The following is a 15,867-nucleotide window of genomic DNA, read 5'->3' as shown; positions in this document are numbered from 1 at the left end:
AGGCCACAGAGACGATTAGCCATAAACCATAAAAAAATATCCCTGAAAACATGAGCATTGACTAGAGTCTTTGGAAAGTAGTAATAGTGAGACAGCAAAGCGTTTCAGAATACAGGACTTGGGTACGTACAGCGGGATTTGTAATTGATAGAGGGGAAAACTAACACAATGAACTTAAACCGAAAAGACACGAATGAGTGAAAGAAGAAAATGGATTTGAAACGATGGAATATTAAACCAAAATAAAAAAAATATATATACTCTCACCTAGAAAAGAGTCAATAACCTCATGATTATTTTATTGGAGCTGTAATGCGTTGTGACTAAAATTTCACAGCGGACAGTGCCACAGAAAAAAAAGAAAAAAGATAGACAGAGACAGACAGAAGCAAACAGACAGAAGCAAACAGACAGAAGCAAACAGACAAACAGACAGACAAAGAGGCAGATAGACGAAGAACAAAAGCCACTAGTTTCATAGGACGACAAAAGATAGCTGTGCATTCACTACAATATTTACTCCCACGAACCTACTATTTCCTAACCCACACGAGAGAGAGGGAGAGAAGGGGCGTGGGAGCCAGAAATGGGGAGGAAGGGGAAAGTGAGAGGGCGGAAGAGAGAAGAGAAAAAAAGGGAAAAAAAAGGAGTGTGTGGAGGGGAAAACGATGATGAATGAGGGGAAAAATGAGAGTAGGAAGGCAGGTGAGAAAAATAGGGAAGTAAGAGGGATGGGATGGAGGGAGGGAGGGATGGAGGAAGGGAAGGAGGGAAGGAGGAAGGAACTTGACAGGAAGGTAGTGGTGATAGATGACGACGAGGAGAAAGAAGAGGAGAAGAGGAGGAGGAGAGAAGGAAATAATAGTTGTAGAGAGAGAAGAGAAAGAGGATGAAATAAGAAGACAAGGATAGGTGGACATACGAAAGGAAACAAAGAAGAGAAGATGAGGAGAGGTCAAGTGCAGGAAAGAGGAAGAGGAAGAAGAAAAGATAAGAGAGAAATGTGGATGAGGGAGGAAAGAGGAGGAGGAGGAGGATGAGAGAGAGAGAGAGAGAGAGAGAGAGAGAGAGAGAGAGAGAGAGAGAGAGAGAGGAAAAGTAGAGGTGTTGAAGGGGCGTTTACCTTTTTTTGCCTCCACGTTCTGGGGGTAAAATCAAGAGACGATCACCACTTGTCGTTACTTAACTTAATTTTCCCGATGGTTTGGTGAATGTGATTACTGCTGCTGCTGCTGCTGCTGTTGTTGTCGTTGCTGTTGTTGTTACTGGTGGTGGTGGTGGTGGTGGTGCTGCTGCTGCTGCTGCGTAAGTCATAAGTCATGATTCTGTTCCAGCCACACAACACGACCATCCCTGCCACGACCACCCCTCACTCTGCCACGACCACCTTTCACCCCTGCCACGACCATCCCTCACCCTGCCACGACCATCCCTCACCCTGCCACGACCATCCGTCACCCTGCCACGACCACCTTTCACCCCAGCCTTGACCACCTCTCACCCTGCCACGACCACTTTTCACCATGCCACGACCACCCCTCACCCTGCCACGATCACCTCTCACCCTGCCACGACCACCCCTCATCCTGCTACGACCAACCCTCACCCAGCCACGACCTCTTACTCTGCCACGATCACCCTCACCCTGCCACGACCATCCCTCATCCTGCCATGATCACCTCTCACCCCGCCACGACCACCCCTCACCCTGCCACGACCACCCGTCACCCTGCCATGACCACCCGTCACCCTGCAACGACCACCCCTCATCCTGTCATGACCTCCCCTCACTGTACCATGACCACCCCTCACCCTGCCACGAACACTCTTCACCCTGCCTGCCATGAGCGACCTTCACCCTGCCAGGACCATCCCTCACCCTGCCATGACCACCCCTCACCCTGCCACGACTACACCTCACCCTGCCACGACCACCTCACCCTGCCACGACCACTCCTCACCCTGCCACGACCACCCTTCATCCTGCCATGACCATCCCTCACCCTACCACGAACACCTCTCACCCTGCCATGACCTCCCCTCACTTTGCCATGACCATTCCTCACCCTGCCACGACCACCTCTCACCCTGCCACGACCACCTCTCACCCTACCATGACCACTCTTCACCCTGCCTGCCATGACTGCCCCTCTCCTTGCGACAACCACCCCTCACCCTACCACGACCACCACTCACCCTGTCACGACCACCCCTCACCCTGCCACGATCTCCTCTCACCCTGCCACAAATAGCTCACACTGTTCGATTACCATTTTCACCCTGCCACCCTGCTACCCTCCCAAATCCCTACCACTACCACCCTTCACCCTGCTACGACCACTCATCAACCTGCCACGACCACTCCTCACCCTGCCACGACCACTACTCACCCTGCCAAGACCACCCCTCACCCTGCTAGCCTCCCTAACCCCTACCACTACCACCCTTCACTCTGCTACGACCACTCCTCAACCTACAACGACTACCCCTCACCCTGCCACGACCACTCCTCACCCTGCCAAGACCACCCCTCACCCTGCTAGCCTCTCTAAACCCTGCCACTATCACCCTTCACCTTATCAACATTCTTTACCCTGTCACGACCACGCCTGCCGCCCCACCCACCCACACACCCAAGCCACCCTTAATAAGACACGCATTTTCAATCAATTCGTTTAAAGTTATTCATTAAAAAAAAAAGTAAATGACAGATAAATATGAAAGAAAAACATCATGCTATCTTATCTTTAATCATGAGTCGAGTCATTAATGGGTTGGTGCGGCGTGTTGTGTGCTGCGCGTGACGTGACGTAACGGGACGGGACGGGAGGTGCAAAGGAGAGTAAGTGAAGATTACATCAACACCACTACTACTACTACTACTACTACTACTATTACTACTTATCATCAGAGTCATTACAACGTGGCATATCTGACAAAAGTGCTTCAGTGTGTGTGTGTGTGTGTGTGTGTGTGTGTGTGTGTGTGTGTGTGTGTGTGTGTGTGTGTGTGTGTGTGTGTGTGTGTGTGTGTGTGTGTGTGTGTGTGTGAGGTGATGTGCTGGGGCAATGATACACACATGCACACACACACACACACACACAGACACCTGCTGCATGAACCACACCCTTAGCGATCCCGAAACAGAAGCAGGACAGCCGGAAAAGAAGACAAAGCAAGGTGGGTGGATGGTGGTGGTAGCGGTGGTGGAGGTGGAAGTGGTGGTGGTGGCGGTGAGGAGGAGGTGGTGGTGGTGGTGGTGGTTAGTCAGAGGAGCCACCTGGGGAAGGGATGACGATCTTACCTGCAAGAGTTGGAAGGGTTCAAGTGTCAGGTGACGAGGACGTGGTGGAGGTGACGGTCACAAGAGGAGCAAGAAGAGGAGGAGAGAAGAGAGATAGGATCCCTCTTGACTTCTTTTGTCTCTGTTTAGTTAGCCCTCTCACCACTGTGGTACCTTAAGACACTAGCACAAAGACCCAAGCTGGCGGACAGTCCACACATAACAGGGGTGACACAGAGAGCGGGAAAAAGATCCATGGTACGGCCGGGGAGCAAAGGGAAGAGAAGGAGGGAAGAATGACTTAAGGAGGCCGTGCAAGGGGTACGTGTGGTTTGTATCAAGGGAGGAGAGAGAACGGAAACAACCCCCTGCCTAGCTTCGTTCGCGCCTGCCCTCGCCACTATCGGCCGCTTTGGACACTGGAAGCTCCTTAGTGCACCCCATAAGTTGGCAGGTACCGCCAGAGGGGTGTCCTCCCGCATACTGCACCTCCTGGGGGCTTCACAAAGGAGGCTCCCCGGAGGCCGACACTCCAGCGGCCCGGCAAGAGGTTGAGATCCATCATCCCGATCTTGTACTGATATGTCATGGAGGGTATATGAGGAAGAAAGTGAGTGTGAGCGGACTTTCGCAGCAGGCTATTGACTGGCGGCCGTGACGTCATGGTTGGCATGGCGACGCGGCTCGGGTATTGATCCTCCTCCGTCATGGCTGCCCACTGACTTCCATCTCGGTGAATTGTTATTTTATTAAATATTCCTAGCGGCCGATGCGTTAACTCAGTCTGATAGAAACCCCATGAAACGGAGCCTTCAAGTGACGGAGAGGCGGCTCCGCATCCTGGCAGCGGCGGACAACAAGCCCAGGCACCAGTCCCGCCGCCGCCGCCCCGTGCACGTCATACATTACGCATTCGGACACTTGAGTCATTCAGAGTGGAGGCGAGTGCCCTTGGATATCCGTATCTTTTTTTTTTTTTTTTTTTATCGCTGACACACCCACGCCCGTGCATCCTTCCTAGCTTGCTTACGCCCACGCTCACCCCCACGCCTGCTGCGGAAGGAGGAAATGACACAAACTAGCAAGTGTATGAAGGCGCGTGAGTGTGTCCCCCGCCCGCGCCGCCCACCACCCACCACCCACTCTGTTGACATTCATTCATCTGCTTCCCTGAGGCACCCCCGACCTACCCCCAGCTCTTACCCGACCCCCTACCCCCTCGCCTTGCCTCCTACTTGCGTCACTCGCCAACTTCGCACCACACACACACACAAACACACACACACACACACACACATTATGGTTTAAGCTGGTTAGAGATAATGTTAATGGTAAATTGTTACATGTTGTTAAGAGTATGTATAAAAATGTTAGATCTTGTGTGATGGTGAATCAAAATTGTCGGACACATTTTCGTGTAACTATGGGGTAAGGCAGGAGAAAATTTGTCACCATTGTTATTTGCTTTTTATATTAATGACTTGCAGGACAAACTTCTTGAACTTAATTGTAAATATTTAGATTTTGATAACGAATTTCTTAATATCTATTTGAAATTATTTGTGCTAATGTACGCAGATGATACAGTATTGCTATGTGATAGTGAAGTGAATATGAAACAGGCGCTAACATCTTTGCATAATTATTGTCTAGATTGGAAGTTAAAGGTTAACTGTGACAAAACCAAAATTGTTGTATTTAGTAGAGGACAGGTACAAACAAGTAATTATAATTTTCAATTAGGGAGTGAGACTATTCAGGTTGTTAACGAGTACAAATATTTGGGTGTCTTATTTAACCACAATGGTAGATTCAGGAAAGGGGAGTTGGCTCTTAAGGAACAGGCAACCAGGGCTCTGTATTCCATCATTGGTACTTCACGTAAATATGACTTGCCAGTTGATATTCAAATAGAACTGTTTAAAACGATGGTTGTACCTGTACTTACATATGGCTGTGAAATATGGGGTGATTGTACTATAAGGGAAATAGAATTACTACATATGAAGTTTTTGAAGCACGTTTTGTATGTACATAGATACACCAGCACAGACATGGTATACGGTGAACTAGGGGGTTTACCCTCTTGATATAACTATTAAGTGTAAGATGATAAGTTATTGGTCTAGGTTAGTGACGGGAAAGAACACTAAATTAAGTTATATAATGTATAATTGCTTATTACAGTTATATACGAGCGGTCTGTATTTGTCACCATGGATAGAATACATCAAAAATATTTGTATAGAGTGTGGAATGTCATGGGTGTGGATGGCGCAGACAGTTAGTAACCCTAAATGGTTCAGAAAAGCGATTGAACAAAAATTAAAAGACTTATGGATAAACAAGTGGTACGAAAACATATCAAATAAAGGTATTTGTAATACTTACAAATTATATAAAGAAATTTATGGAATTGAAGAATACCTGCTTAAACTTAATAAAAATAATCGTATAAGTTTGTCAAAGCTTCGCACGGAAATAATAAATTACCAATCATTGTTGGTAGATATAATCAAACAGACAGAGAGGTGCGTTATTGTACTAAATGTAATAATGAATTGATAGGGGATGAATACCATGCTTTGTTGATTTGTCAAAATCAAGAAATTCTTCAATTGAGAAATAGATACATACCCGAATATTATAGATTGCAACCAAATAATTTTAAATTTGTCAAGCTGATGCAAAGTGGTAATGTAAACTTGTTAATAAATCTGGCACAGTTTATTAATGCATTGTTGCGAATGTTTAGGTGATACATAAGATTATGTACATATTGAGGGGCTGTGCTCCATACTTTGTAAAAAAGTCTGAGCAATAAATATATTTCTTTCTTCTTTCTTTCTTCTTCACACACACACACACACAACTTGTCAGTCTTATAGGGGATAAAAACGCGCAGCGGAATCAATACGAAAAAAAGAAACGAGAGAAAAGATAAAAAAAAAAAATCTCATAACAAAGGCTCGCTGAAACCTTCCCTCTTAACCGATAAAGGGAAAATCTTGTACGCGCTTCGCTGTGTGTGTGTGTGTGTGTGTGTGTGTGTGTGTGTGTGTGTGTGTGTGTGTGTGTGTGTGTGTGTGTGTGTGTGTGTGTGTGTGAATGCGACAGTCTGGCACGGAGGCACGCAGACAGGCACGTATAGAGAACCAAGCACGTCCACACAAACACACACACACACACACACACACACACACACACACACACACACACACACACAGGTCCTCGACATCCACTTCTACCATAACTTTGCTTTGTGCTATTTCTATTTTTTCTCTTTCCTTTCATCCATATTATTATTATTTCTCTCGCTCCACTCTCTCCCTGACCTGTCCCAGTGCTACAATCTTATCCATCGCCTCTGCAGCCTTGCAACCCTGCCGCTCATGACTCCAATAGCACTCACTCTCTCTCCTGCCGCCGCCAGACACTTCCACACTTTATTGGAGTCTGGGAGAGGAGGGAAGGGCAGTTGCTTGGGTGCTTGGTTGGTTTTTCTGCCACACACACACACACACACACACACACACACACACACACACACACACACACACACACACACACACACACACACACACACACACACACACACACACAAACCTGTGTATACCGTGTGTGTGTGTGTGTGTGTGTGTGTGTGTGTGTGTGTGTGTGTGTGTGTGTGTGTGTGTGTGTGTGTGTGTGTGTGTGTGTGTGTGTGTGTGTGTGTGTGTGTGTGTGTGTGAATCCATGACTGCAACGCTATCGACTCTTTTACACGAAACAAAACAAAAGGTGTCAGACACAATGCATTTCATGAGAGAGAGAGAGAGAGAGAGAGAGAGAGAGAGAGAGAGAGAGAGAGAGAGAGAGAGAGAGAGAGAGAGAGAGAGAGAGAGAGAGAGAGAGAGAGAGAGAGAGAGAGAGAGAGAGAGAGAGAGAGAGAGAGAGAGCACCCAACCACCAACCCATCCACTGCCTCGATACCAGTCCTTTTACCTCTCACGGGATGATCCTCAAACACAAAGAGTAATTAGAAGGAAACACACACACACACACACACACACACACACACACACACACACACACACACACACACACACACACACACACACACACACACCCTTTGTATCCAGGACTAACATAAAGCACCCTAAACACGCGTGGCACTTATCCACCTTACAAGACACCAGGTGAGGCAATGGGGAACACAAAGGCACACCCGGTAGGCACAAAAAGGGGGAGGAAAAAAGGTAGTAATAGGTAAACAGGGAGGATAAAAAAAAAGATGAGGATTCATAAAGAGTAAGAAAAAAAAAAAGTAATGGGCAAACAGATAACCACGAAGGTAAAATAAGGCAAGATAATAGGAAAAAATGGGGTGGAGTTTCAATGGAGATCTCAGGGAAGGTAATAAGGTAAGATAGGGGAAAAAAAACGTGGGAATTCAAGGTGGGAATGACTCAAGTAACCAGGGAAGGTAAAAAAAAAAGGGAATATAGGGAAGAAAAGGGGTAGGGAATATAAGAGACATGCACAGGTAAATAGGGAGATTATAAAAAGGTAAAAATACTATGAAAAAATAGGTGGGGATTTAAGAAGAGACACAGGTAGATAGGGAGGGTAAGAAAAAAAAGATACTAGGAAGAAAAAGAGTGAGGATACTATGGGTGGTGAGCATGTACACCAGGAGGGGGGAGGGGTAGAAAAAGAAAGATACTAGGGAGAGATATGGTGGGGATTCAAACAAGGGGAGGCACAGGTAAACAGTTAAGGTAAAAAGGTAAGGTAGGTAAGGTAGAGAAATAAGTGTGAGGATTCCAGGTGCGGGTGGCTCAGGTGAGGGCAATGACCGATGATGCAGCCTTCCGTAAACCTCCTCCTCTGTGTTTCATCCAAGGCCGCTCCGCTCACCTCACCTCGCCTCGCCTCGCCTCGCCTCATCTCTCTCCTCATCTCGTCTCTCCTCCTCTCTAAATGGCGCTGTCCCGGAGATGCCACAGCGATGCAATGCGGATCTCCAGGAAGGGAATTTATTTTTGACTTTAATCTCTTAGGAATTTATCTGTGGTGGTGGTGGTGGTGGTGGTGGTGGTGGTGGTGGTGGTGGTGGTGGTGGTGGTGGTGGTGGTGGTGGTGGTGGTGGTGGTGGTGGTGATGGTGGTGGTGGTGGTGTAAAATCTTTGAGGATTGCTTTTCAATTACGATGATTTTTTTTTTTTTATAATCAAAGGAATAAAAATAATTTGGAGCCACTCATCCACTATAATTTGATGTACACGTGTTTTTTTTTTTTTCCGACTAAAACTACGCAAATTTTAACATGTCCGGTTATAGTGAATTCAAGACCCCAGGTACCGAGGCATTTGCTCCCTAATTTTGGCTGACGTTTTTCTCTTTGTAGCAAGCCAACACTCAAGAGGGCCTTTTTTTAATCTTTTTTTTTTTTTTTTTTTTTGCCCTTGGCTGGTTCTCTTCCTTTCATAAAAAAAAAAAAAGCCTTTATACAGAGTTACAATCATGATCCTGAAAGAAGGTTTGTGTATTACCTATGTGACCTGATTAACTAAAACATTCAGAGGGCGTCACTAATGTACGAGTATACACACACACACACACACACACACACACACACACACACACACACACACACACACACACACACACACACACACACGTTTAGAACGACACTGCCTCCAACTTCTGGCCTCTTATCTCGCTTTATTTTGGGTATTCTTAACAGTCTCTAGTAGAAATTATCAATAGCAGTTTAACCCCTTCGGTATCGGGACGTCATTTCTTATTTATTCTGCTCACTATTTGGTGATTTTACACAGCTTCAGAAATTTATGTAGGGATTAACATAGTGAAGACTCCGGCCATTAATCTTCTGATCCCCATAGACCCATCGTAAAGTAAATAAAATCGTCTAATCACACCAAAAAATTCATTCGTTCCAGTATTGAAGGGGTCAACAAAAACTCGATACTGCCAATAGGAAAAACATGCATGAAAACACTGCCTACACATTTTAGCTCTTCTCTAAATAGCCCAGCGTCTTATCTAGGCTACTTTTAATAGTCTTCAGTAGAAATCATTGGAATGTCACGAATCTTTGTAGTTCCAGTAGCAGTTCAACAAAGATTTTACACTGCCAGTTAGGAAAAGCATTCATGAAACCGAAGCCATCATGTTCGTGGCTCTTGAAAACGGTCTTGGTGAGGGAGCAAAGTATCCTACACCAGTCTTTGCTGCTTTAAATCCTGTATGTGATCAAGGTCTGCATTATTCAACACTTCAAACTTTCATACTGCAGGACAGAACCAGAAATAATGGATTCAAACAGAAATAATGGATTCAAACTTCCAAAAAAATTAAGTTTAAGAAAGAAATGAAAAGGAAGTGGTTCTTTAGAGTGGTTGATAAATGGAACGAACTCAGTAATCAGGATGTTAGTGCTAAGTCAATAGGAACTTTAAAAAGGAGACTAGACAAATAAATGGATGAGGATGATAGGTGGAAATAGAAAATACAGTGACTGCCTCTTACCTCTTGCTGCCTCACTCATTTTCCTAAGTTCTTATATAAACACCACAAGGCTTCTCATGGATGTTCAAGCTACTGATCATACAGAATCTTTAACAAAAAAAAAAAAACATCACTAAACCTACTGGAAAAAAAAAATCCCTGGAAACCCTAACAACGTCCACTAAAGGATGCTATGAGTCATTCAAGCGAGAGACGATCAGACACGAAGGAAGACAAAAGAAGAACAAGAAGGATACGATATACTATTAGCCTTTTCGAGCTTTTTATTAACTTATTTTTACACGAAGGAAGACAAAAGAACAAGAAGGATAAGATATATTAGCCTTTTCAAGCATTTTACTAACTTATTTTTACACAAAGGAAGACAAAAGAAGAACAAGAAGGAAACGATATACTATTAGCTTTTTGTATTATGTGCACGTCTAATGAACGTCTTTTATGTCACATTACTGACTGGATGTGTGACAGAAAAATAAACTTGTAATGGTATGTGTCCGTCTGCCCGTCCGTCCGTCTGTCTGTCTGTCTGTCTGTCTGTCTGTCTGTCAGTCTGTCTGTCTGCCTGTCTACTTTGGTAGCTTAATGATAAACACAACACCGAAGTCAAACTTAAATTACAAACGTGTAAAAATGTGTGTTTCTTTTATGGTAATTGTGTGTGTGTGTGTGTGTGTGTGTGTGTGTGTGTGTGTGTGTGTGTGTGTGTGTGTGTGTGTGTGTGTGTGTGTGTGTGTGTGTGTGTGTGTGTGTTACTTTGTCTATCTGGATGTCAGTCTCTCTCTCTCTCTCTCTCTCTCTCTCTCTCTCTCTCTCTCTCTCTCTCTCTCTCTCTCTCTCTCTCCTCCTCTCCTCCTCTCCTCTCTCCTCCTCCTCCTCCTCCTCCTCCTCCTCCTCCTCCTCCTCCTCCTCCTCCTCCTCCTCCTTTCTTCCCCCCAAACACCTTTCATTCTTCCCTCCTCTCCCACTTCTTCCTCTTCCTCCTTCCCTCCTTCCACAAGTTTGAAATACCTTCGCTGCCATAAAATAAAATCTGAAGGAAGGAAAGAAAAAGAAAAAATAATGAAATAACCGAGAGAAGAAAGGACAGAAAAGCAGAAAGGAAGGAAGGAAGGAAGAAATGAAGGTAAGTAGGAGAGATGAAGGAAAGGTAGCGGTTTTCTGTCTCTCTGTCTCCCCTGCGCACCTTTAAACCAAGAGCTACGCCACGTATACGCCACCCACGCCACTGCTGGGGTCATCAGGGACGTTAACAGAGCTCTAACCTACGCCCGTATTCAGAGACACCTTCCCCTCTCACTACGACAATTTTCTAAGGCCACAGAGACACCTAGCTGGGTTTTCAAGACAGCTTCTCCTTTTAACAAACTTGAAATCCTGCCAATCTATCACCAGAACTATTATAGTAATACTCTTCAAAAACACGAGTATCTTCAACTGGAGCCTTTGGAAAGTAGTGATGGTGGTGATGGTGAGAGAGCAAAGCGTTTCAGAATACAGGCCTAGCTAACCCTATGAACTCTCACACCCTTGATTTTTACACCTTCCATCTACCTAGTACAGTGACACATCCCTTTACTCCCACCATACAACACAGGCACTACTATACGTATATCACCCTTGAAGTATACGACAACCTGTACTCCCTCTGTCTCCCCAGCCATACCTAGCCACCCCCGGCCCCCATCTGAGCCCTACAGCAGCATCCCTCCTCCCCCACCTACCCTGGTCTCCTTATTCGTCCCTTCCTTTTCACTCAGCCATCGGGAATCAAAAGCGAGGTCGTTGGGTTCTTTCATCTACGTTCTGTTGAGTGAGGGTTTATTCTTGCTTGTTGTAGTGTGTGTGTGTGTGTGTGTGTGTGTGTGTGTGTGTGTGTGTGTGTGTGTGTGTGTGTGTGTGTGTGTGTGTGTGTGTGTGTGTGTGTGTGTGTGTGTGTGTGTGTGATTGACTAGTATAGTGTTGTTGTTTTTTATGTAAGAGGGAAAGCCGGCCAAGGGCAGCAAAAAATTGTGATTAAAAAAAAAAGACCCACCAAGGTGCCGTCCCTATACAAGCTGAATAGATAATAGTCGGAAAGGGACTCCCAGGGTGATAATAGGAGTCTTGAGGCTTCGTAAGTATTAAAAAAGTTAAGGAATAGATTTAATGTACTGTAATAGTTAAAGAGTGATCGTTTATTTGCTTGTCTAAAATTATAATGTGGTTTTGTAGAATGTATAATTTGTATAATGTGGTTTTAAGATTCTTTTTTTTCTGTCACTTATGATCAAAATGCAATATTGTGAAGAAGGAATTGCAACAGTACTTTCTCGCTCCTTAACCCCTTCAAAACCATGACGTGTTTCCACATTCATTCTGGTTACTATTTGATGATCTTATACAGCTTCAGAAACTCAGGTGGGGATTAAAATAGTGAAGACTCTGGCCACTAATCTTCTGACTCCATAGATCCTTCCTAATGTCAGTAAAATCGTCTAATCATACCCAAAACTCGTAGTAAAAATGTGTCTCAGTACAGAAGGGGTTAAAACGACACACAACAACAATTATCCTAGTTTTCGAGTTATCTAAGAGTAAATCACAGTGCAGTCTTAACAATCACCAATTACGAAGGAAAAAACAACACTCTCTTCTGCTTGTCAAGTCACGGAACACGACAGTACTTAAATAAACACGAAGGAACACGTTGCGCTGGTACGGGAGGGATGTGCATCGTACCTTTAAGTTTCCTCATTCTTGTAATCAACGCGAAGAGAATACAGCGCTACTTTTCAGGTAGTCAGAAGGTGAAATGTGAGAGTATTCCCTAGAGAGAGTATGGAGTTGTGTTCATCTGGAGAGCGAGTCAAACTGTAAGCTTTAGAATTATGATTGTAAGGTAGAGAATGTAACTGAGTTTATATTTTCTTCTTCCTCAAGGCATAGAAGATGGTATGTACTCTCTCTCTCTCTCTCTCTCTCTCTCTCTCTCTCTCTCTCTCTCTCTCTCTCTCTCTTCCTTTGAGTAAAATAAAGCACTAACAGAAATAGAGAAAATGAAAGACAGAAAGAAAACATTAATGAATATTTGAGTGGATGAAGCAAACAAGCGAACCAGAAGAAAAGAATTAGAAACAACAAGAAAGGAAAAAGAGAAAAAGAAACGCAAGGAAATAAAATGGTAAGAATTTTTGTTCATGTCTGTAATAAAGAAAAAAAAGTCCATGTGCTTGTGAAAAGTGAGTAGTAGTAGTAGTAGTAGTAGTAGTAGTAGTAGTAGTAGTAGTAGTAGTAGTAGTAGTAGTAGTAGTAGTAGTAGTAGTAGTAGCACCACAACAACAACAACAACAACAATAACAACTGATGGTTACGTTATTTTCAGTGTGTGTGTGTGTGTGTGTGTGTGTGTGTGTGTGTGTGTGTGTGTGTGTGTGTGTCTACAATATACATATTTACACACACACACACACACACACTCTCTCTCTCTCTCTCTCTCTCTCTCTCTCTCTCTCTCTCTCTCTCCTTATCTCCACCACAGCTGCCGTCCCAAGACTCACAAGAGACAGGCGTAAAGGAAAACTTTTCAGACATATGATAACTATGATAAGTAATCTCTCGGCAGTCTTGAGGAAAACCGAGAGAGAGAGAGAGAGAGAGAGAGAGAGAGAGAGAGAGAGGAGAGAGTCAGGAAACAAGGACCAGATTGGATAAACTCTCTCTCTCTCTCTCTCTCTCTCTCTCTCTCTCTCTCTCCTTATCTCCACCACAGCTGCCGTCCCAAGACTCACAAGAGACAGGCGTAAAGGAAAACTTTTCAGACATATGATAACTATGATAAGTAATCTCTCGGCAGTCTTGAGGAAAACCGAGAGAGAGAGAGAGAGAGAGATGAGAGAGAGAAACAAGGACCAAATGAGTCAGGAAACAAGGACCAGATTGGATAAACTCTCTCTCTCTCTCTCTCTCTCTCTCTCTCTCTCTCTCTCTCTCTCTCTCTCTCTCTCTCTCTCTCTCTCTCTCTCTCTCGGTTTCCTCTGCCGAGAGAGAGAGAGAGAGAGAGAGAGAGAGAGAGAGAGAGAGAGAGAGAGAGAGAGTAATAAAGGTAATCTAATTTATCCTGCTGTTAAGAGTGCTGCGACATCAATTACACACACACACACACACACACATACACACACACACACACACACACACACACACACACACACACACACACACACACACACACACACACACACACACACACACACACACACACACACTAACATTGTACACAACTACTTTATCCATGCGTTGTGACTTCATTCACCATAAAAAAAGGCTAGTAATAATAATAATAATAATAATAATAATAATAATAATAATAATAATAATAATAATAATAATAATAATAATAATAATAATAATGTCAACAACCTAATATATCTTTCACAACAACAGCAATAACAAACACTACAGGGAAAGTAAGTCTCCACTGTATTTCGCTCTGGCACTCCTTACCTGCTTCTGTATTTCCATCTTCCTATGACCTGAACTAATTTAATTAAGAGAAAGGTTTCAAGACATCCATCTCGCTCTTTTGGCTACATCTCCCTCTGACCTACTCCGGGACTGGTATCTAAGGGGTGTTTTTTTTCGTTCTTGTTACCCTTTGGCCAGATTATCGCTCCCTATGGCCAAATTATCGCTCTTACATAATAGAGTAATAAAATAAAAATAGAGATCACAGAAATACTCAGTTGTCTCTAGTAACTTAATTTCATATATATTACATTTTTTTTTGTCACGTATTCATCAAATAATTAAAAAGGGAACAGTAACTGAGATCATTTTCACTCATTCGCTGTTATTAACACGTCTCCACCATCTTTCTTCTTCTGCAGCGATATTTAAACATTGTACTATCCAGAAATTATCAAATCTATTCTTTTACATCACCTTTCTTCCTGTCGATGCTTGTAAAAACTTCATGCATTGTTTTTATTGGGGTGAATTGAACCATGTTAGAGTGAAAAGGTTAAACGTTCACAATTACAAACGTTTGAGAACCTTACTTCGACTTTTTTTTTTTTTTTTACACGACTAAATGGAAGTTACTTATTATTTTTTTTTTTTTAGTTTACGCGAGGAAAGTGTAAGACTGGCAGTAAGAAAGTATGTGAGAACCTCCCCAATCGTCTTCTTGGCCTTTAAATAAGTCATAATGAGAAATTGGTCTTTTTATGAGTATCTGATGAAAATTTCACACTAGTAATGAAAAATTCATGAAAACTCAACCATTCATCTCTGTGACCTTTGAAAACCTCTAGTGAGTAAATAAAATAAAGGAACTAAAACTTACTGAACATTTTAAGAAGGCTTCCATGATTCTAGTGAGAGTTTAACGAAGACCCTACACTGGAAAGAAAGAACATTATTTCCGCTACTTTTGAAGGAAGCACCAAGAAGAATTTTGCGTTTATGAATGTTCAAATAAAACGAGAGCTTAAAAGAAATACGAGAAGCTTAAAAAGAACAGGAAGAGCTTAAACTAACAGCAATACAGAGATAAACGAGAACAAGAACACTAAGAGCTTAACAGGAATAGGAAGAGCTGAACATAACAGGAATAGGAAAAGAATATAAAAATAATAGAAGGATACTAATTTGACAAGAATATGATGAACTAAACAACAGCAAGAATATCATGAGCTTAATTTAAGAAGAAGAACGTAACTTTTTTTTATTTTATTTATACCATGTGGACTTTTCACGGGAATTAATGGGGTGCTTCCTATCTCAAAGCCCACCCGCTAGGAAACCGTTGCCCTCAGTGAGGAAGCCCAACCTACACTCGGACCGTGGACAGGATTCGAACCCGTGCGTTTGGAGACCCCTCGGACTTAAGAATATGGAAAGCTTAACCAGAATATAATGAGCTTAGCAAAGAGAGAAAGAGATTAACAATAGAAAGAGCTTAACTTAAAAAGAGGATGAAATTACTGCAGAACTAGAAATTTAGGAGGAACACCATATCAACCACTACTATCACTCTCTCTCTCTCTCTCTCTCTCTCTCTCTCTCTCTCTCTC

General features: G+C 43.4%; 2 protein-coding genes across 6 annotated transcripts in view; both read right to left on the bottom strand.

The window, feature by feature from the left end:
- The window catches only part of LOC123498896 (GTP-binding protein Di-Ras2-like), a 98,717-nt gene extending 95,025 nt beyond the window's left edge, over window positions 1-3,692 (bottom strand). The window contains exon 1 of the mRNA XM_045246430.1: window positions 3,305-3,692. The gene's annotated coding sequence lies outside the window, so the exon portion shown is untranslated. The remainder of the gene's footprint in view (window positions 1-3,304) is intronic.
- The window catches only part of LOC123498894 (A disintegrin and metalloproteinase with thrombospondin motifs adt-1-like), a 105,603-nt gene that overhangs the window by 12,960 nt on the left and 76,776 nt on the right, over window positions 1-15,867 (bottom strand). The window lies entirely within an intron of this gene.

Source organism: Portunus trituberculatus, chromosome 48, assembly GCF_017591435.1.
Source record: "Portunus trituberculatus isolate SZX2019 chromosome 48, ASM1759143v1, whole genome shotgun sequence".
NCBI lineage: Eukaryota > Metazoa > Arthropoda > Malacostraca > Decapoda > Portunidae > Portunus > Portunus trituberculatus.
The sequence above is the reverse complement of the archived record's forward strand: the minus strand, read 5'-3'. Positions and strand labels throughout refer to the sequence as shown.